This window comes from Chlorocebus sabaeus, chromosome 6, assembly GCF_047675955.1.
Source record: "Chlorocebus sabaeus isolate Y175 chromosome 6, mChlSab1.0.hap1, whole genome shotgun sequence".
Classification (NCBI taxonomy): domain Eukaryota; kingdom Metazoa; phylum Chordata; class Mammalia; order Primates; family Cercopithecidae; genus Chlorocebus; species Chlorocebus sabaeus.
In genome coordinates this window covers 56427071-56443764 of record NC_132909.1, presented here as the reverse complement: position 1 = coordinate 56443764, position 16694 = coordinate 56427071, and the positions used below count along the sequence as shown (strand labels likewise).

The window sequence follows — 16694 nt, the reverse complement described above, 5'->3', positions numbered from 1 at the left end:
TTTCGGGGCATGATGTAAAAAGATAAAATACACGTCAACAACATGTACAGGCAAACTTTTTTTTTTAGTCTTTGCTGTTGTTTTGTGTCATTATTATTATTACTGTTACTTTGTTGGGGAACTCTTAGTTGAAACAGAGAAAGAAGCTTGTACGAGGTTTGATACCTCGGACCTGCAGAGATGAAGCTGACTGAGAGGGAAAAGAACTCATCGAAGCCTGCGCTGGTCATTTATGGTACAAAGCAGGAAAATAATTGCAGGGAGGCGCAATGCTAACAACACCCCAAAGTAGGAATAAAGCCTGGGGTAGGGGGGTGGTGGGGGTAAGGCAGCCCGTCCTGGGTCCCGCGCTCATCCTGCCCTCTCCCTTCCCCATTCTGGCCGCACAACCAGGAGGTTAAAATAGGAAGATGAACCGCGCCGCCGGCAGCCGCCAGAATGGCCCAGGCGCTTGGGGCCCTCGGGGGGCCCTTGAAATAGACACTAGGATCGGAAAACCCAACTTTCCCAGCGGAGCCACGAGGAAAACCAGAAGGAACGGAGCCGGAGGCTGGTGGCGAGGGAACGCGGTGGCTTCTCCGAGGGAGGGAAAAAGAAAGCAATGAGCATTTGGGGTGTGAGTGTGTGTGTGTGAGTGCGTGTGTGTGTGTGTGTGAGAGAGTGTGTGTGTGTGCGCCCGCGACCGCGCTGGGGGGGGGGGGGGGGCAGGGGGTGGAGTTTAAATCCACAAACACACACACGCACTCGCACAACCTCGGAGAAAATGCCCCGAGCAGTTTAGGTTCTTTTAAGAAAATAAATAAATTGAAAAAAAAAGAAAAAGTTTCACTCGCTTTGGTGAAACTTTTCTCCCTTCCAGATCAGTCCTAAGAGGAGAGCTGCGGACGTGCGGAGGGGCTTCTTGGGGGGACGTGGAAAGACTGGCGGACGCACGAACCCCCAAATTCAGGAATATGGGGTCACAGGGAGAAGGGGAGGGGGTGTCAGAGAGAGGAGCCCTGAACGCGAGAATTTGGGGTGAAAAGGTGAGAAATGGTTCCCGGGGAAGCTCGCTAGGGGAGTTTGGGATGAAAAGGTGAGAAGGACAAGAGGGGTTCTCTCCAGGGCAGACGCACCAGCTTTTAGTTAAGGAATGAGAAAAGGGTTCCAGGGGTGCCCCCAAATTCAGTATGTCTGGGAGTCCATTAAAAAGGGGGTCCCCAGGACAAGTCAAATCTAAGAATTTGGGGTAAAAATGAGAAAGGAGTCTTCGAGGTCCTCTCGAGGCAAGGAGTTTGCGACTAAGAGTGACAGAAGGGCTCTGGAGTCACCCCAATTTCGGAGGTTTGGGGAGTAAAGTAAGAAGAGGGCCCCAGGTGCTCCCAATTCAGGGAGTTTGAGGGTATGAGTAAAAGAGGTGTTCCTGGGCGCCCCCAACTCAGAGATCTGGAGAGTAACCGTGAGAAGAGGGTCCCCCGGCGCCCCCAATTCAGAAAATTCGAGGGTATGAGTAAAAGAGGGGTCCTCGGGTGCCCCCAACTCAGATATCTGGGGGGTTAAAGTGAGAAGAGGGTCCCCAAGCGCCCCCAATTCAGGGAGTTTGAGAAGTTTGAGAGACGTTCCCGGGGCGCCCCCAACTCAGCGAGTTTGAAGGTAAGCGTGAGAAAGGGGTCCCCGGACGCCCCAACCTCAGGAAGTTTTGTAAAAAGTCAGGCGGCGGCACCGCACCTCCCCCGCGTTCGGTCAATAAGGAAAGTGGAGGCGTCGCCAGGGTCCCCCCAAACTCCGCCGCGCGCGCGGGACGGGGTGGCGGAGGCGGGTCCCGCGGCCGCACCCCCCGGACGTTTGGGGTGAGCGGCGGGGACGTGCTGCCCGCTCCCCCGGCTCCCCGAGCGAGGTCCCCGCCGCCCCCCATACTCCCCGGCCGGGCTGGGCCCGGGGCGGTCGCATCGGTCACCTGGAGTTCGGGCCGGGAGTTCGGGCAGCGGCTCCCGCGGCGGCGGCAGCGGCTGCTGCGTGTTGGTCCCCGTTGGTAAGTAACAGTCTCCACGGCTACAGTCTCTATGGCGGCGGCGGTGGCGGCGGCGGCCGCTCCTCCTCCGGCTCCCGCCGCCAGCCAGCCTCGCGCAGCCCGCCCGCCCGACGGGGCGGGGCGTTGTTACCGGCAACGGTTACCAGGCTCCGCGCCCCACCTCCATAACGGCCCGCCCACGCCCGCCTCCAACGGGCCCGAAGAGGGCGGGGCGCGAGACCCTATGGCGTTCCATTGACTGTCTGCAGAGTCTGTCAGAAGGAGGAGGCGTTCCCTGGTGGAAAAGAGGGCGAGACTCGGCCAATCGCCGCGAAGGGGGGCGGGTCTTGGCGGGAGGCGCGCTGGGCTCAGAGGGTTGGCAAACCGGAGGCGCGCGCGGGGCCGGGGGTTGGTGGCGCGTTTTGGGAAAGTCTAGTTTTAGGGGACCCAAGGGACTTCGTTAACCCCACAGGAGGAATGTGAGACATGTCGGGACAGTCTGATTAGGGGTCAGCAAACTCTGACTCGCGGCCTGTTTTTCACGGACCCCCCCAGCTGAAAATTTAAATATATATATATATTTTTACATGGTTAAAAGAAACTATCAAAAGGAGCTTTTGTGGGGTCTGGACCTGATAGGAGACCCTCTTTTATTGTAGTGGGTCCAGTATTTTGAACTAGTTTAAAGATTGGCAAACTGTGGCCTGTGGGTCAAATTCTGCCTGCTTGGGTTTGTAAATAAAGCTTTATTGGAACATAGCCACGCCCATTTCCTTGAACAGCTTGGAGGAGTAGAGTAGTTGCGCAAAGACGGCATGTCCCACGCAAAGCCTAAGATATTTACTATACGGTCCTTTACAGAAAACGTTTGCCAAAACTCACCAACCCTCCTGTCAAGCTGGTAGATTCAGCTATGAGTAGAACAGAAACAGACCCTGTTTCTCTATAAAAATAGAGCTTTTATTCTAGCGAGGGAACATTGATAACAAACACAATAAAGAAGTAAACATATAGTTATTCGAGACAAGGGGCTGGAACAATAGGAGAAAACAACTTGTACTGAGAAAAGGCAGGAGATTAGGCTTCAGCTCCACTCATTCATTCAACAAGAAATCATATGAGTGAGCACTGATTAAATTGTTATGTGCCAGAAAGTGATCTAAGCATTTTTTAATTTTTTAATTTTTAATTTTAATTAATTTTTTTTTTTTTTTTTTTTTTTTTTTTTTTTTTTTTTTGAGACGGAGTCTCGCTCTGTCGCCCAGGCTGGAGTGCAGTGGCCGGATCTCAGCTCACTGCAAGCTCCGCCTCCCGGGTTCACGCCATTTTCCTGCCTCAGCCTCCTAAGTAGCTGGGACTACAGGCGCCCGCCACCTCGCCCGGCTAGTTTTTTGTATTTTTTAGTAGAGATGGGGTTTCACTGTGTTAGCCAGGATGGTCTTGATATCCTGACCTCGTGATCCGCCCGTCTCGGCCTCCCAAAGTGCTGGGATTACAGGCTTGAGCCACCGCGCCCGGCCTAATTTTAATTTTTATTTATTTAGTTTTTTTGAGACGGAGTCTCGCTCTGTCGCCCAGGCTGGAGTGCAGTGGCATCATCCCGGCTCACTGCAAACTCCGCCTCCCGGGTTCACGCCATTCTCCTGCCTCAGCCTCCCCAGTAGCTGGGACTACAGGAGCCCGCCACCACGCTCCGCTAATTTTTTGTAGTTTTTAGTAGAGACGGGGTTTCACGGTGTTAGCCAGGATGGTCTCGATCTCCTGACCTCATTATCGGCCCACCTCAGCCTCCCAGAGTGCTGGGATTGCAGGTGTGAGCCACCACGCCCGGCCAGCATTTTTTTAAATGTGCAAACTCATTAAATCTTACAATCACATCTTTAGAAAGATGCTAGGCATTATCCCCGTTTTTGTTTGCTTGTTTTGTTTTTCTTTTTTTGAGACAGTCTCGTTCTGTCACCCAGGCTGGAGTGCAGTGGTGCGATCTGGGTCACGGCAACCTCGGTCTCCCGGGTTCAAGCGATTCTCCTGCCTCAGCCTCCCGAGTAGCTGGGACTACAGGCGACTGCCACCATGCTGAGCTAATTTTTGTATTTTTAGTAGAGACGGGGTTTCACCATGCTGGCCAGGCTGGCCTCGAACTCCTGACCTCAAGTGATCTGCCAGCCTTGGACTCTCAAAATGCTGGAAATACAGGCATGAGCCACCATGCGCGGCCTATCCCCATTTTTCAGATCAGGAAACTGAGGCCCAGAAAGAATGAGTGAATTTGCCCAGTGTCAAAACAGCTTGTGAGGGATTGGAGCCCTACTAGTCTAGTGCCATAGTGCATGCTGTTGATCACTAGACGGGTGGTTTTCGAACATTTTTGACCACAGCATACAGCAGGAAATACATTTTCCTTAGGGGCTCAGTCCACACAAACGTCTATAACTGAAACAAATGATACTGTAACTAAAACAAATGACACTGTAACTAAAGTACCATGAAATGATACTTTAATGCACTCTGATATTTCCTGTTCTGTTTCATTTTAATTAAAATGTTGACGGTGATTTTCTAAATTGATTTCATCATCCCCTTCTTCTTCTTTTTTTCTTTTCTTTTTTTTTTTTTTTTTTTTGAGACGGAGTCTTGCTCTGTAGCCCGGGCTGGACTGCAGTGGCCGGATCTCAGCTCACTGCAAGCTCCGCCTCCCGGGTTTACGCCATTCTCCTGCCTCAGCCTCCGGAGTAGCTGGGACTACAGGCGCCCGCCACCTCGCCCGGCTAGTTTTTTGTATTTTTTTTTAGTAGAGACGGGGTTTCACCGTGTTAGCCAGGATGGTCTCGATCTCCTGACCTCGTGATCCGCCCGTCTCGGCCTCCCAAAGTGCTGGGATTACAGGCTTGAGCCACCGCGCCCGGCCTTTTTTTCTTTTCTTGAGACAAAGTCTCTGTCGCCCAGGCTGGAGTGCAGAGGCACGATCTCGGCTCACTGCGACCTCCGCCTCCCGAGTTCAAGCGATTCTCCTGTTTCAGTCTCCCCAGTAGCTGGGATTACAGGTGCCTGCCATCACGCCCGGCTAATTTTTGTATTTTTAGTAGAGACAAGGTTTCACCATGTTGGCCAGGCTGGTCTCAAACTCCTGATCTCAAGTGATCCACCGGCCTCAGCCTCCCAAAGTGCTGGGATTACAGGCAGGAGCCACTGCGCCCGGCCATGCGACAGAATCTTAAACTTAAGCAGTCTACAGTAATCAGTCCCTTTCATTCAATTATTAATTTAGTCAAAAATATTTATTGAAGTCCAAGTGCAGGGACTCAGCAGGAGGATTGTTTGAGACCAGGGGTTCAAGACCAGCCTGGGCAACATAGTGAGACCTTACCTCTATAAAAATAAAATAAACTAGCCAGGCACAGCAGTGCACACCTATAGTTCCAGTTGCTCAGGAGGCTGAGGTGGGAGGATCGCTTGAACCCAGGAGTTCTAGGCTGCGATGAGCTATGACTGTGCCACTGAACTCCAGCTTGGTAGATAGAGCAAGAATCTATCTCATATATATATACATACACACACACACACACATATATATAGTGTATATGATGATTGATAGATAGATAGATAGATAGATAGATAGATAGATAGATAGAGCCTACTATTTGTTAGGTGCTAGGACACAAGTGTAAATAAAATAGGCCGGGCGCGGTGGCTCAAGCCTGCAATCCCAGCACTTTGGGAGGCCGAGACGGGCAGATCACGAGGTCAGGAAATCGAGACCATCCTGGCTAACACGGTGAAACCCCGTCTCTACTAAAAAATACAAAACAACTAGTCGGGCGAGGTGGTGGTCGCCTGTAGTCCCGGCTACTCGGCAGGCTGAGGCAGAATGGCGTAAACCCGGGAGACGGAGCTTGCAGTGAGCTGAGATCCAGCCACTGCACTCCAGCCTGGGCGACAGAGCAAGACTCTGTCTCAAAAAAAAAAAAAAAAAAAAAAAAGATAAAATTCCCATGCCCATAGGAAAGTGATACAGTAGTGGCTTGGTGGGAGAAGTGGGTGGGTGGACTTTATCTTAGATAGAGCAATCAGAGATGATCTCCCTGGGACGTCCCACAATCCTGCTTGGCCCAAGACTGAGGGGTTTCCCAGGATATGGGAATTTCAGTGCTAAAACCGGGAAATCCCCAAAGCGGGAAGAGTTGGTCACCCTGAGTCTCTCTAAGGAGCTGACATTTGAGGCAACGTTGGAGTAACGAAGAACAGAGGAAAATAGTTTGGAATTCAAAATCCCTGGGGTGAAAGCTGATGTGGAAGAAACAGAAAGCAGGTCCTTGGGCATAGCTGGAGCCAAGTGAAAGGGGAAGAGCAGTGACTGGGTGGGGCGAGTGAGTCAGGGGATGATATGATGGCAGTCATTTTATTGGAGGCCATAGGGAAGAAGTCATGATCACACTGGGAAACCAATGGAGGGTTTGTTGTTGTTGCTGTTGTTTTTGCTGTTGTTTGTTTTTGAGATGGAGTCTCGCTCTGCACTCCAGCCTGGAGTGCAGTGGTGCGATCTCAAGTTGTAACCTTGGGGAGTAAGGTGACCACCTGTCCTGGGACTGCTGGTTGACCCTTTTAGCTAAGCTAGACCTCTTCCCGCTTCCAGCCCTGGCCAGATGTGGAAACTGTGGCCCCAGTTAGCTCAAAAAACAAGCACAGAGTAGCAAAAGACAAGCCAAAAAGTGGCAACTTCTTATGAGTCCTGCTTTTGTGCCACACATTTTTTTTTAATTAAGGTGAAATTAACATACCATAAAATGAGCCTTTTTTTTTTTTTTTTTTTTTTGAGATGGAGTCTCGCTCTGTTGCCCAGGCTGGAGTGCAGTGGCCAGATCTCAGCTCACTGCAAGCTCCGCCTCCCGGGTTTACGCCATTCTCCTGCCTCAGCCTCCCGAGTAGCTGGGACTACAGGCGCCCGCCACCACGCCCGTCTAGTTTTTTGTATTTTTTAGTAGAGACGGGGTTTCACCGAATTAGCCAGGATGGTCTCGATCTCCTGACCTCATGATCCGCCCGTCTCAGCCTCCCAAAGTGCTGGGATTACAGGCTTGAGCCACTGCGCCCGGCCAAAATGAGCCATTTTAAAAGGAAATAGTTCAATGGTATTTAGTACATTCATAATGTTGTGCAACCACCACCCATATCTAATTCCAAAGCATTTTCTTTTTTTAATTTTTTCTCTTTTTTTTTAATGATGGAGTTGCCTATCCCCCAGGCTGGAGTGCAGTGGCACCATCTCGGCTCACTGCAACCTCCACCTCCTGGATTCAAGTGATTCTCTCTTGCCTCAGCCTCCCAAGTAGCTGGGATTACAGGTGCCGCCACCACACCCAGCTAGTTTTTGCATTTTTAGTAGACATGGGGTTTCACCACGTTGGTCAGGCTGGTCTCAAACTCTTGACCTCAAGTGATCCAGCCCCCTCGGCCCCCCAAAGTGTTGGGATTACAGGCATGAGCCACCACGCCCAGCCCCCATGGCGGATTTTAAGCAGGGGGGTGTGCAGGGGCAGGTGGAAGGGGGGAGTGGGTGGAATGTAATCTGATCTGTGATTTTATTTTGTTTTGTCAATTAATTAATTTTTTAAGAGACTCTTATCGCCCAGGGTGGAGTGAAGTGACACAATCATAGCTCACTGCATCCTCAGACTCTAGGGTTCAAGGGATTCTCCCACCTCAGCTGCCCAAGTAACTAGGACTACAGGCATGTGCCACCAAGGCTAGTTAAACACAAGATTTTTTTTTTTTTTTTTTTTTTTTTTTGGAGAGACAGGGTCTTGAACTCCTGATCTCCAGTGATCCTCCTTCCTTGGCATCCCAGAGTACTGGGGCTACAGGGATGAACCACCATGCGTAGCCTAAACTATAATTTTAAAAGCTAGGTTGAGGCCAGGCACAGTGGCTCATGACTGTAATCCCAGCACTTTGGGAGGCCAAGGTGGGTGGATTACTTGAGGTCAGCCTGGCCATCATGGTGAAACCCAGTCTCTACTAAAAATCCAAAAATGAGCTGCGCATGGTGGCAGACACCTGTAGTCTCAGCTACTCTGGAGACTGAGGCAGGAGAGTAGCTTGAACCCGGGAGGTAGAGGGTGCAGTGAGCCGATATCGCACCACTGCACCCCAGACTGGGCAACAGAGAGAGACTCCATCTCAAAAAATAGAAATGAACATAAAAATAAAAATAAAAACTCAGTTGAGCCACCTCATGGGGAACAGATTGTAGGAGATAAAAGGGACAGAGAGAGAACCTAGGAGTCTGTCCCAGTTCTCCTGGGTGGGAAAGTATGGTGGCTTGGTTTAGGGACCTGGTAGTGGAGGTGGACATGAGTGGGTGGACTGAGGGTACATTTGGAAGTACACTCTAATGGACTAGACGTGGGGAGTGAGGGATAACGTTTTAGGGTGCGACAGGAGGTGCCTTGTAGCTGGTTTGTATGCTCTGTTCTGCTAGAATGCTTGTCTTTGAAATGTGAATTAGTCCCAAAGTGGTGGATATAATAGCAAACAATTTGAGCACAATGTGGATTTTGCCTTCCTTATGCACAATTTTGTCTGCAAGAAACACTAGGTAAATAGAAAACTGCACCTGTCTGGACCAAATCGTGTAGGACTGCACAAAATATGCATAAGCACACATCTGAAATATCTACCAGCCACCTCAGCTTCCTGTGAATTATGAGCCATATTTATCTACACCTAACATTACAACTTTCCATCTGATTACACATGATTTTCTACCTTTTCACAATAACTCACAAGCTGCAGTCCTCCAATAGCCACTTCCTCAAGCAAACTTCAGGCCTTTTTCATGGCAATGTGTCATATTTACTATAGTATTTATGTATTTCTTAACCATCTGAAATGTGTAAAACTCTTCAATCTCAAAGAAGAAATCATGAGGAAAATTAGAAACTACATTAAGGGCCAGGCACAGTGGCTCACACCTGTAATCCCAGCACTTTGGGAGGCTGAGGTGGGTGGATCACCTGAGGTCAGGAGTTTGAGACCATCCTGGCTAACATGGTGAAACCCCACCTCTACTAAAAATACAAAAATTAGCTGGGTGTGGTGGCACATGCCTGGAATCCCAGCTACTGGGGAGGCTGAGGCAGGAGGATCGCTTGAACCTGGGAAGCGGAGGTTGCAATGAGTCAAGATCACACCATTTTGCACTCTAGCTGGACAACAGAGTGAGACTCCATTTAAAAAAAGAAAAGAAAAGAAAAACACATTGAGAAGAATAAAATAAAAACACAACCTACCAAGATTTGTGGAGGCAACTAATGCAGAGGGAAATATATAACTGTCAGACACCTATGTTACTAAAGAAGGATCTCAAATCAATAGCCTTCCACCTTAAGAAACTGAGAAAAGGCCGGGCGCGGTGGCTCAAGCCTGTAATCCCAGCACTTTGGGAGGCTGAGACGGGCAGATCACGAGGTCAGGAGATGGAGACCATGCTGGCTAACATGGTGAAACCCCGTCTCTACTAAAAAATACAAAAAACTAGACGGGCGTGGTGGCGGGCGCCTGTAGTCCCGGCTACTTGGGAGGCTGAGGCAGGAGAATGGCCTAAACCCGGGAGGCGGAGCTTGCAGTGAGCTGAGATCCGGCCACTGCACTCCAGCCTGGGTGACAGAGCGAGACTACATCTCAAAAAAAAAAAAAAAAAAAAAAAAAAAAAGAAACTGAGAAAAGAAGAGTAAACTAAACCCAAAGTTGGCAGAAGGATAGAAATAATAAACATATGGGTAGGAAAAAACAAAATAGAGAAATAAAAATCAGGAGAGTCAACAAAACCATAGGTTGGTTTTTTGAAAAGATCAACAAAATTTTAATTAACTAGGCTAAACAAGAAAAAAAGAGAAAAGACTCAAATTGCTAAAATCAGGAATGAAAGAGGAAGTATCATTACTAATTTTACAGAAATAAAAAGAATGATGGAGCAATGCTATGAGTGATTGTATGCCAACAAATTAGATAAACTAAATGAGACCCCGTAACCAAAAAATAATCTAAATGAAATGGACAAATTCATAGAAAGTCACAAACTACCAAAACGGACTCAATAAAAAATAGCAAATCTGAATAGACTTATAACAAGTAAAGAAATTGAGTAGTAATCCAAAAGAAACTTTCCACAAAAAGCCCAGGACCATGTGACTATACTAGTTAATTCTTCCAAATATTTAAAGAAGGATTAACACCAATCCCTCACAAACTAGATGGTCCCCAGCTTATGATGGTGCGACTTTCAACATTTTTAACTTACAATGGGTTTATCAGGCTATAACCCCATCATAAGTTGAGGGGCATCTGTTGTCTTAAAATGGGAAAGGAGGGAACACTTAGCTCTACTATTTTATGAAGCTGGTATTATCTGGATAACGAAACCACACAAAGACATTATAATAAAAAATAAAACTACACACCAATCTCTCCTATGATTATAAATGTAAAAACCCTCAATCCCAAATCCAGAAACATATAAAAACATATAAAAAGAATTATACACTATGATTAAGTCAAATTTATCCCAAGAGTGCAAAAGTGGTTGGGTCAACATTTTAAAAGTCGTATTAGTAGAATAAAGGACAAAAACCATATAATCATCTCAATAGATGCAGAAAAAGCATTTGACAAAAATCCAACACTCATGATAAAAGCACAAGAAACTAGAGATAGAACTTTTTCAACCTGATAGAGGGTATCTATGAAAATCCCACAGTTAATATTAGAGTACTTATTGGCAAAAAAAAAAAAAAAAAAAAAAAAAACCAACTGAATACTTAGGTCAGAAACAATACAAGGATGTCCAGTCTACCACTTCCATTCAGCATTGTACTGATGGAGCTAGCCAGGGCAACTATGCAAGAAAAAGAAATAAAAGGCTACTGGATTGGAAAGGAAGAAGTAAAACTACTTCTATTTGTAGATGATATGATCTTGTATACAGAAAATCCTAAGGATCCTACCAAATCGCTATTATAATTAAGAAACAAGTTCAGCAAGGTTGTAGAGTACAATAACAATATACGAAAGATAATTGGAACCTGGTGCCTGGCACTGCAGGCCGGGGTCAAGTGAGCTGGGTTGGGCTCCTCTGGGCCGAGGTGCACATGTTGTGCTGGTAACTGGGGAAGTGAGGAGGGCTGACCTCTTGTGGAGCTGCCTGCTGTTTTATAAAAAAAAGAAAAAGAAAAAAAGCCGGGCGCAGTGGCTAACGCCTGTAATCCCAGCACTCTGGGAGGCCGAGGCGGGCAGATCATGAGGCCAGGAGATCAAGACCAGCCTGGCAAAGATGGTGAAACCCCGTCTCTACTAAAAATACAAAAATCAGCCAAGCGTGGTGGTGGGCGCCTGTAATCCCAGCTCCTTGGGAGGCTGAGCCAGAGAATTGCTTGAACCCAGGAGGCAGAGGTTGCAGTGAGCCAAGATCGTGCCACTGCACTCCAGGCTGGGTGACAGAGTGAGACTCCATCTCAAAAAAGAAAAAAGAAAAAAAAAAAAGAAACAGCGAGTGAGTGAGGCTGGATGCAGTGGCTCACACCTATAATCCCAACACTTTGGGAGGCCGAGGTGGGCAGATCACTTGAGGTCAGGAGTTCTAGACCAGCCTGACCAGTCTTTACTAAAAATACAAAAATTAGCTGGGCATGGTGGTGCACACCTGTCATCCCAGCTACTCGGGAAGCTGAGGCAGGAGAATGGCTTGAAGCCAGGAGGCGGAGGTTGCAGTGAGCGGAAATTGTCATGCACAGTACTCCAGCTTGGGCAACAGAGCAAGATTCCATCCCACATTCAAGGGAAGGATTAGATAAGGGTGTGAACATGAGACAATGGGGACCCTGGGGGGCCCATGTAGGGGCTGCCCACCACACTGGGGTACAGAAAGGTTCAGTCACTTGTCCACACTTACAGAGCTAGCTAGCAAATTGCAAAGCCTGGATTTGAGCCCATGCAGCGTGTCTCTAAACTCCAAGTGCTTCACCTCCACCCTGTACCACGCCTCCTCTGCACCCTTCTGCAGCATGCTTGTATATGCAGATAATATTTCTGGAAAGATAAAAAAAATACACTAAGGATATACATAACAGTGGAAGGGAGGCTTAACTTTCATCGAAGAGCCTTTCATGTGGTTGAGTCTGTCTGCATGTTTTTATGTGCGTTTACCAAGCACAAATATTATTTTTCAATCTTTTTTTTTTTTTGCCACAGAACTCAAACGGCACGATAAAATAAAAAGATATTTTTCTGCTAAAATATAAAATAAAATCAAACAAAAATTATTTATTCATTTATTTTAAAGATGAGGTCTGGCTCTGTCACCCAGGCTGGAGTACAGTGGTATGGTCACAGCTCACTGCAGCCTCAAACTCCTGAGTTCAAGGGATCTTCCCACCTCAGCTTCCAGAGTAGCTGGGACTGCAGACCACCACCAAGCCCAGCTAATTTTTTTTTTTTTTTTTTTTTTTTTTTTTTTTTTTGAGACAGAGTCTCGCTCTGTCGCCCAGGCTGGAGTGCAGTGGCCGGATCTCAGCTCACTGCAAGCTGCGCCCTCCGGGTTTATGCCATTCTCCTGCCTCAGCCTCCCGAGTAGCGGGGACTACAGGTGCCCGCCAACTCACCCGGCTAGTTTTTTGTATTTTTTAGTAGAGATGGGGTTTCACCGTGTTAGCCAGGATGGTCTCAATCTCCTGACCTCGTGATCCGCCCGTCTCGGCCTCCCAAAGTGCTGGGATTACAGGCTTGAGCCACCGTGCCCGGCCAATTATTTTTTATTTTTTTTTTTTTAAGAGACGAGGTCTCACCATCCTGCCCAGGCTGGTCTCGAACTCCTGGGCTCAAGTTATCCTCTGGCCTCAGCCTCCCAAAGTTCTGAGATTACAATCATAAGCCATCCTTCCCTGCCTCAAACAAAAACGTTTAGACAGCACGTTTACAAGGGAAGAATTAGTAAAACCACAGGGCCAGTGAAAACGAGTTCAGGTATGAGAATGGTACAAAAACTGCCTCTTTCCTGGGAGATGTCCAGGTCTCCTTGAAACAATTTACCCTTGGTGATCGTTAAAACTATTTTTTTTTTCTCCCAGACGAGCTTCTCCCTAATTGACTGTTTTTATTTAACTGATGACTGTTAATTAACCAGCACTATTAGAACTTTACAGGCCATTGACGCACCGATGCGTGGTTTGAAGAGCCTCTTACTTGGTACAAACCTGAGTTTGAGCATCTGATCCTTTCAAGGGTAGCATAAAAGGACAATTTCCATAATGACGGGGCTTCTGAATAGCGGATTTTGTGTAAAAAGCACCTGAGTGCCGCAGAGATCTTTTATTTGTCTTGTGGCTTTGTCCCTGTCCTCTGCCACGTTTCTCTGCAACGTGGAATCATTTCCATAGCAAATGCTTGTGACCCCGAACAGCCTTCGAAGGGGCAAGCGGAATACACAGCAAACACATTTTTTAAAACAAAACAAAACAAAACAAAAACTTTTTTTTCAGCCAAAGGTATTAACCACTTCCAGGCAACCAGGAAGCAGAGGGATAGAATGGCTGTGTGTGCCTGTGTTCCACATCAACCTCAAAGGCAAGGAAGAAGGAAGGGAAAGAGGAAAAAGAGAAATAGAAGGAGGGAAAAAAAAGGAGAATTTGGAGAGAAAATGAAAGGGGTAACCGGGCACGGTGGCTCATGCCTGTAATCCCAGCACTTTGGGAGGCCTAGGTGGGTAAATCACTTGAGGTCAGGAGTTCGAGACCAGCCTCGCCAACATGGCAAAACCCCATCTCTACTAAAAATACAAAAAATTAGCCCTTGTGGTGGCAGACACCTGTTAATCCCAGGTACTCGGGAGGCTGAGGCGTAAAAATCACCTGAATTCCGGAGGTGGAGGTTGCAGTAAACTGAGATTGTGCCACTGCACTCAAGACTGGGTGACAGACCTAGACCCTGTCTGAGACAAAAAAAAAAAAAAAAGCAAGGAATGAGAATGAAAGAGGTTTAAAAAAAGAGAGAAACAAAAAATTTCAGTAACAGAAGCTGTCAAGTATACTAGCTGCCTTCTTTATGAAAATAGAGATAAAAATGGTCAATTCTGGACAGGCATGGTGGCTCCCGCCTCACTGCACGCTGGAAGGCCAAGGCAGGGTGATCGTTTGAGGCCAGGAGTTTGAGACCAGTCTGGCCAAGAAAGCGAGACATCATCTCTACAAAAAAATAAATAAAATCAGACTGGGCACAGTGGTTCACACGTGTAATCCCAGTACTTTGGGAGGCTGAGGTGGGCAGATCACTTGAGGCCAGTAGTTTGAGACCAGCCTGACCAACATGGTGAAACCCCATCTCTACTAAAAATACAAAAATTGGCCGGGTGCGGTGGCTCAAGCCTGTAATCCCAGCACTTTGGGAGGCCGAGACGGGCGGATCATGAGGTCAGGAGATCGAGACCATCCTGGCTAACACGGTGAAACCCCGTCTCTACTAAAAAATACAAAAAATTAGCCGGGTGAGGTGGCGGGCACCTGTAGTCCCAGCTACTCAGCAGGCTGAGGCAGGAGAATGGCGTGAACCCGGGAGGCGGAGCTTGCAATGAGCTGAGATCTGGCCACTGCACTCCAGCCTGGGTGACAGAGCGAGACTCCGTCTCAAAAAAAAAAAAATTTTTTTTTAAATAAAAAAATTAAAAAAAAAAAAAATTAGCCAGGCATGCTGGCAGGCGCCTGTAATCCCAGTTAGTCGGGAGGCTGAGGCAGGAGAATTGCTTGAATCCAGGAGGCAGAGGTTGCAGTGAACCGAGATTGCACCACTTCACTCCAGCCTGGGTGACAGAGCAAGACTCCATCTCAATCGATCAATCAATCAATCAATCAAATCAACTGGGCATGGCGATGCAGACCTATAGTCCCAGCTACCCGGGAGACTGAGGTGGAAAGATTGCTTGAGCCTGGAGAGGTTGAGATTGTAGTGAGCAGAGATTGTGCCATTGTACAATGGGCAACAGAGCAAGACCCTGTCTCAAAATAAGAAGAAGAAGAACTCAAAAAAGAGAATGTTCAATTCTTAGCTTAATTACAACTAAGCTGTAAAGTAACACAGTACATTGACTAGCCTAGCTTCTGTACTTGAATGTTAGCAACTTTTCAGAATTGATACAAAGATTTACCTTACAACTTGGCAAGGCAATCTAACAAAGGGGACTGTGGGGGCTTTGCAACTAGTTCACATCTTTATAAACGACACTGGCTTCATCTGCATTATTTTAAGGATATCACTGTGTGAACTGCACCACTTTCATTATTATTATTGTTTTAACAGAGACAGGAGGCTGGGCACTGTGGCTAATGCCTGTAATCCCAGACTTTGGGAGGCTGAGGTGGGAGGATCACCTGAACTGAGGGAGGCTGAGGCTGTAGTGAGCCACAATTGTGCCACTGCACTCCATTCTAAACAACAGAGTGACACCCTGTCTCAAAAAAACAAAACAAACAAGCAAACAAACAAAACAAATTGAGACATAACTTACATACGTCAAAGTGCACAATTCTTAATTGTTTACATATGTGTGACTTTTTACGTGTGTGTGTGTGTGTGTGAACCCTTACCACCAGCACCTGGATCAAGGTATAGAACATTTCCTTCTCCTCAAAAGGTTCTCTCTTGTCCTTTTCCCGTTAATACCTCTACCCCATTTTTCTGACTTCTACCACCACATGTATTTTGCTTACTCTTTCATTTTATTTTAATTTTTTAGATGGAGTCTTGCTGTGTCGCCCAGGCTGGAGTGCAGTGGCACGATCTCAGCTCACTGCAACCACCATCTCCTGGTTCAAGTGATTCTTCTGCCTCAGCCTCCCAAGTAGCTGGAACTACAGGTGCATACCACCACGCCCAGCTGATTTTTTGCATTTTTAGTAGAGATGGAGTTTTGCCATGTTGGCCAGGCTTGTCTTGAACTCCTGACCTCAAGTGATCTGCCTGCCTCAACCTCCCAAAGTGCTGGGATTACAGGCATAAGCCACCACGCCCAGCCTTTTCTGGCTTCTTTAGTATGATATTATATCTGTGAAGTTCATTCACATTGTTGAATGCATCAGTTGTTCATTCTTTTAAAAAAAATCTGAGTGGTATTTCATTAAATAAATATACTACTATTTATAGGTTTATTATCTTGTTGACAGACATTTGGTTTTCTTCTAATATCCTTTAAAAAGAATTTTTTTTTTTTTGAGACAGAGTCTCACTCTGTCTCCCAGGCTGGAGTACAGTGGTGAGACTTCGACTCACTGCAACCTCCGCCTCCGAGTTTCAAGTGATTCTCCTGCTTCAGCCTACAAGTAGCCGGGATTACAGGCACCTGTCACCACACCCGGCTAATTTTTATATTTTTAGTAGAGACAGGGTTTCACCATGTTTGCCAGGCTGGTCTTGAACTCCTGACCTTGGGTGATCTGCCTACCTCAGCTTCCCAAAGTGTTGGGATTACAGGCATGAGCCACTGTGCCCGGCCCCTCAAATTTTTAATAGACACAATTGGCAAGAAACTTTATGCACACAAACAAGCAGTAAGAAACTTCAAACCATTTTCTACAAGCCTTTAAAAAATTATAACAGGTGAAATTATGTCTAAGGACCCCAACTTCTCTTCTTCTTTATTCATTAACAAATATAAGTTTCAAAA

General features: G+C 47.0%; 1 protein-coding gene across 3 annotated transcripts in view; it reads right to left on the bottom strand.

The window, feature by feature from the left end:
• RFX2 (regulatory factor X2) overlaps positions 1-2082 on the bottom strand; it is a 121667-nt gene extending 119585 nt beyond the window's left edge. For 2 of the 3 annotated variants that reach the window (XM_007994962.3, XM_007994965.3), the window contains exon 1: positions 1937-2082. The gene's annotated coding sequence lies outside the window, so the exon portion shown is untranslated. The remainder of the gene's footprint in view (positions 1-1936) is intronic. The other variant, XM_007994966.3, reaches the window with a different exon arrangement.
• Positions 2083-16694: the final 14612 nt, after the last annotated feature.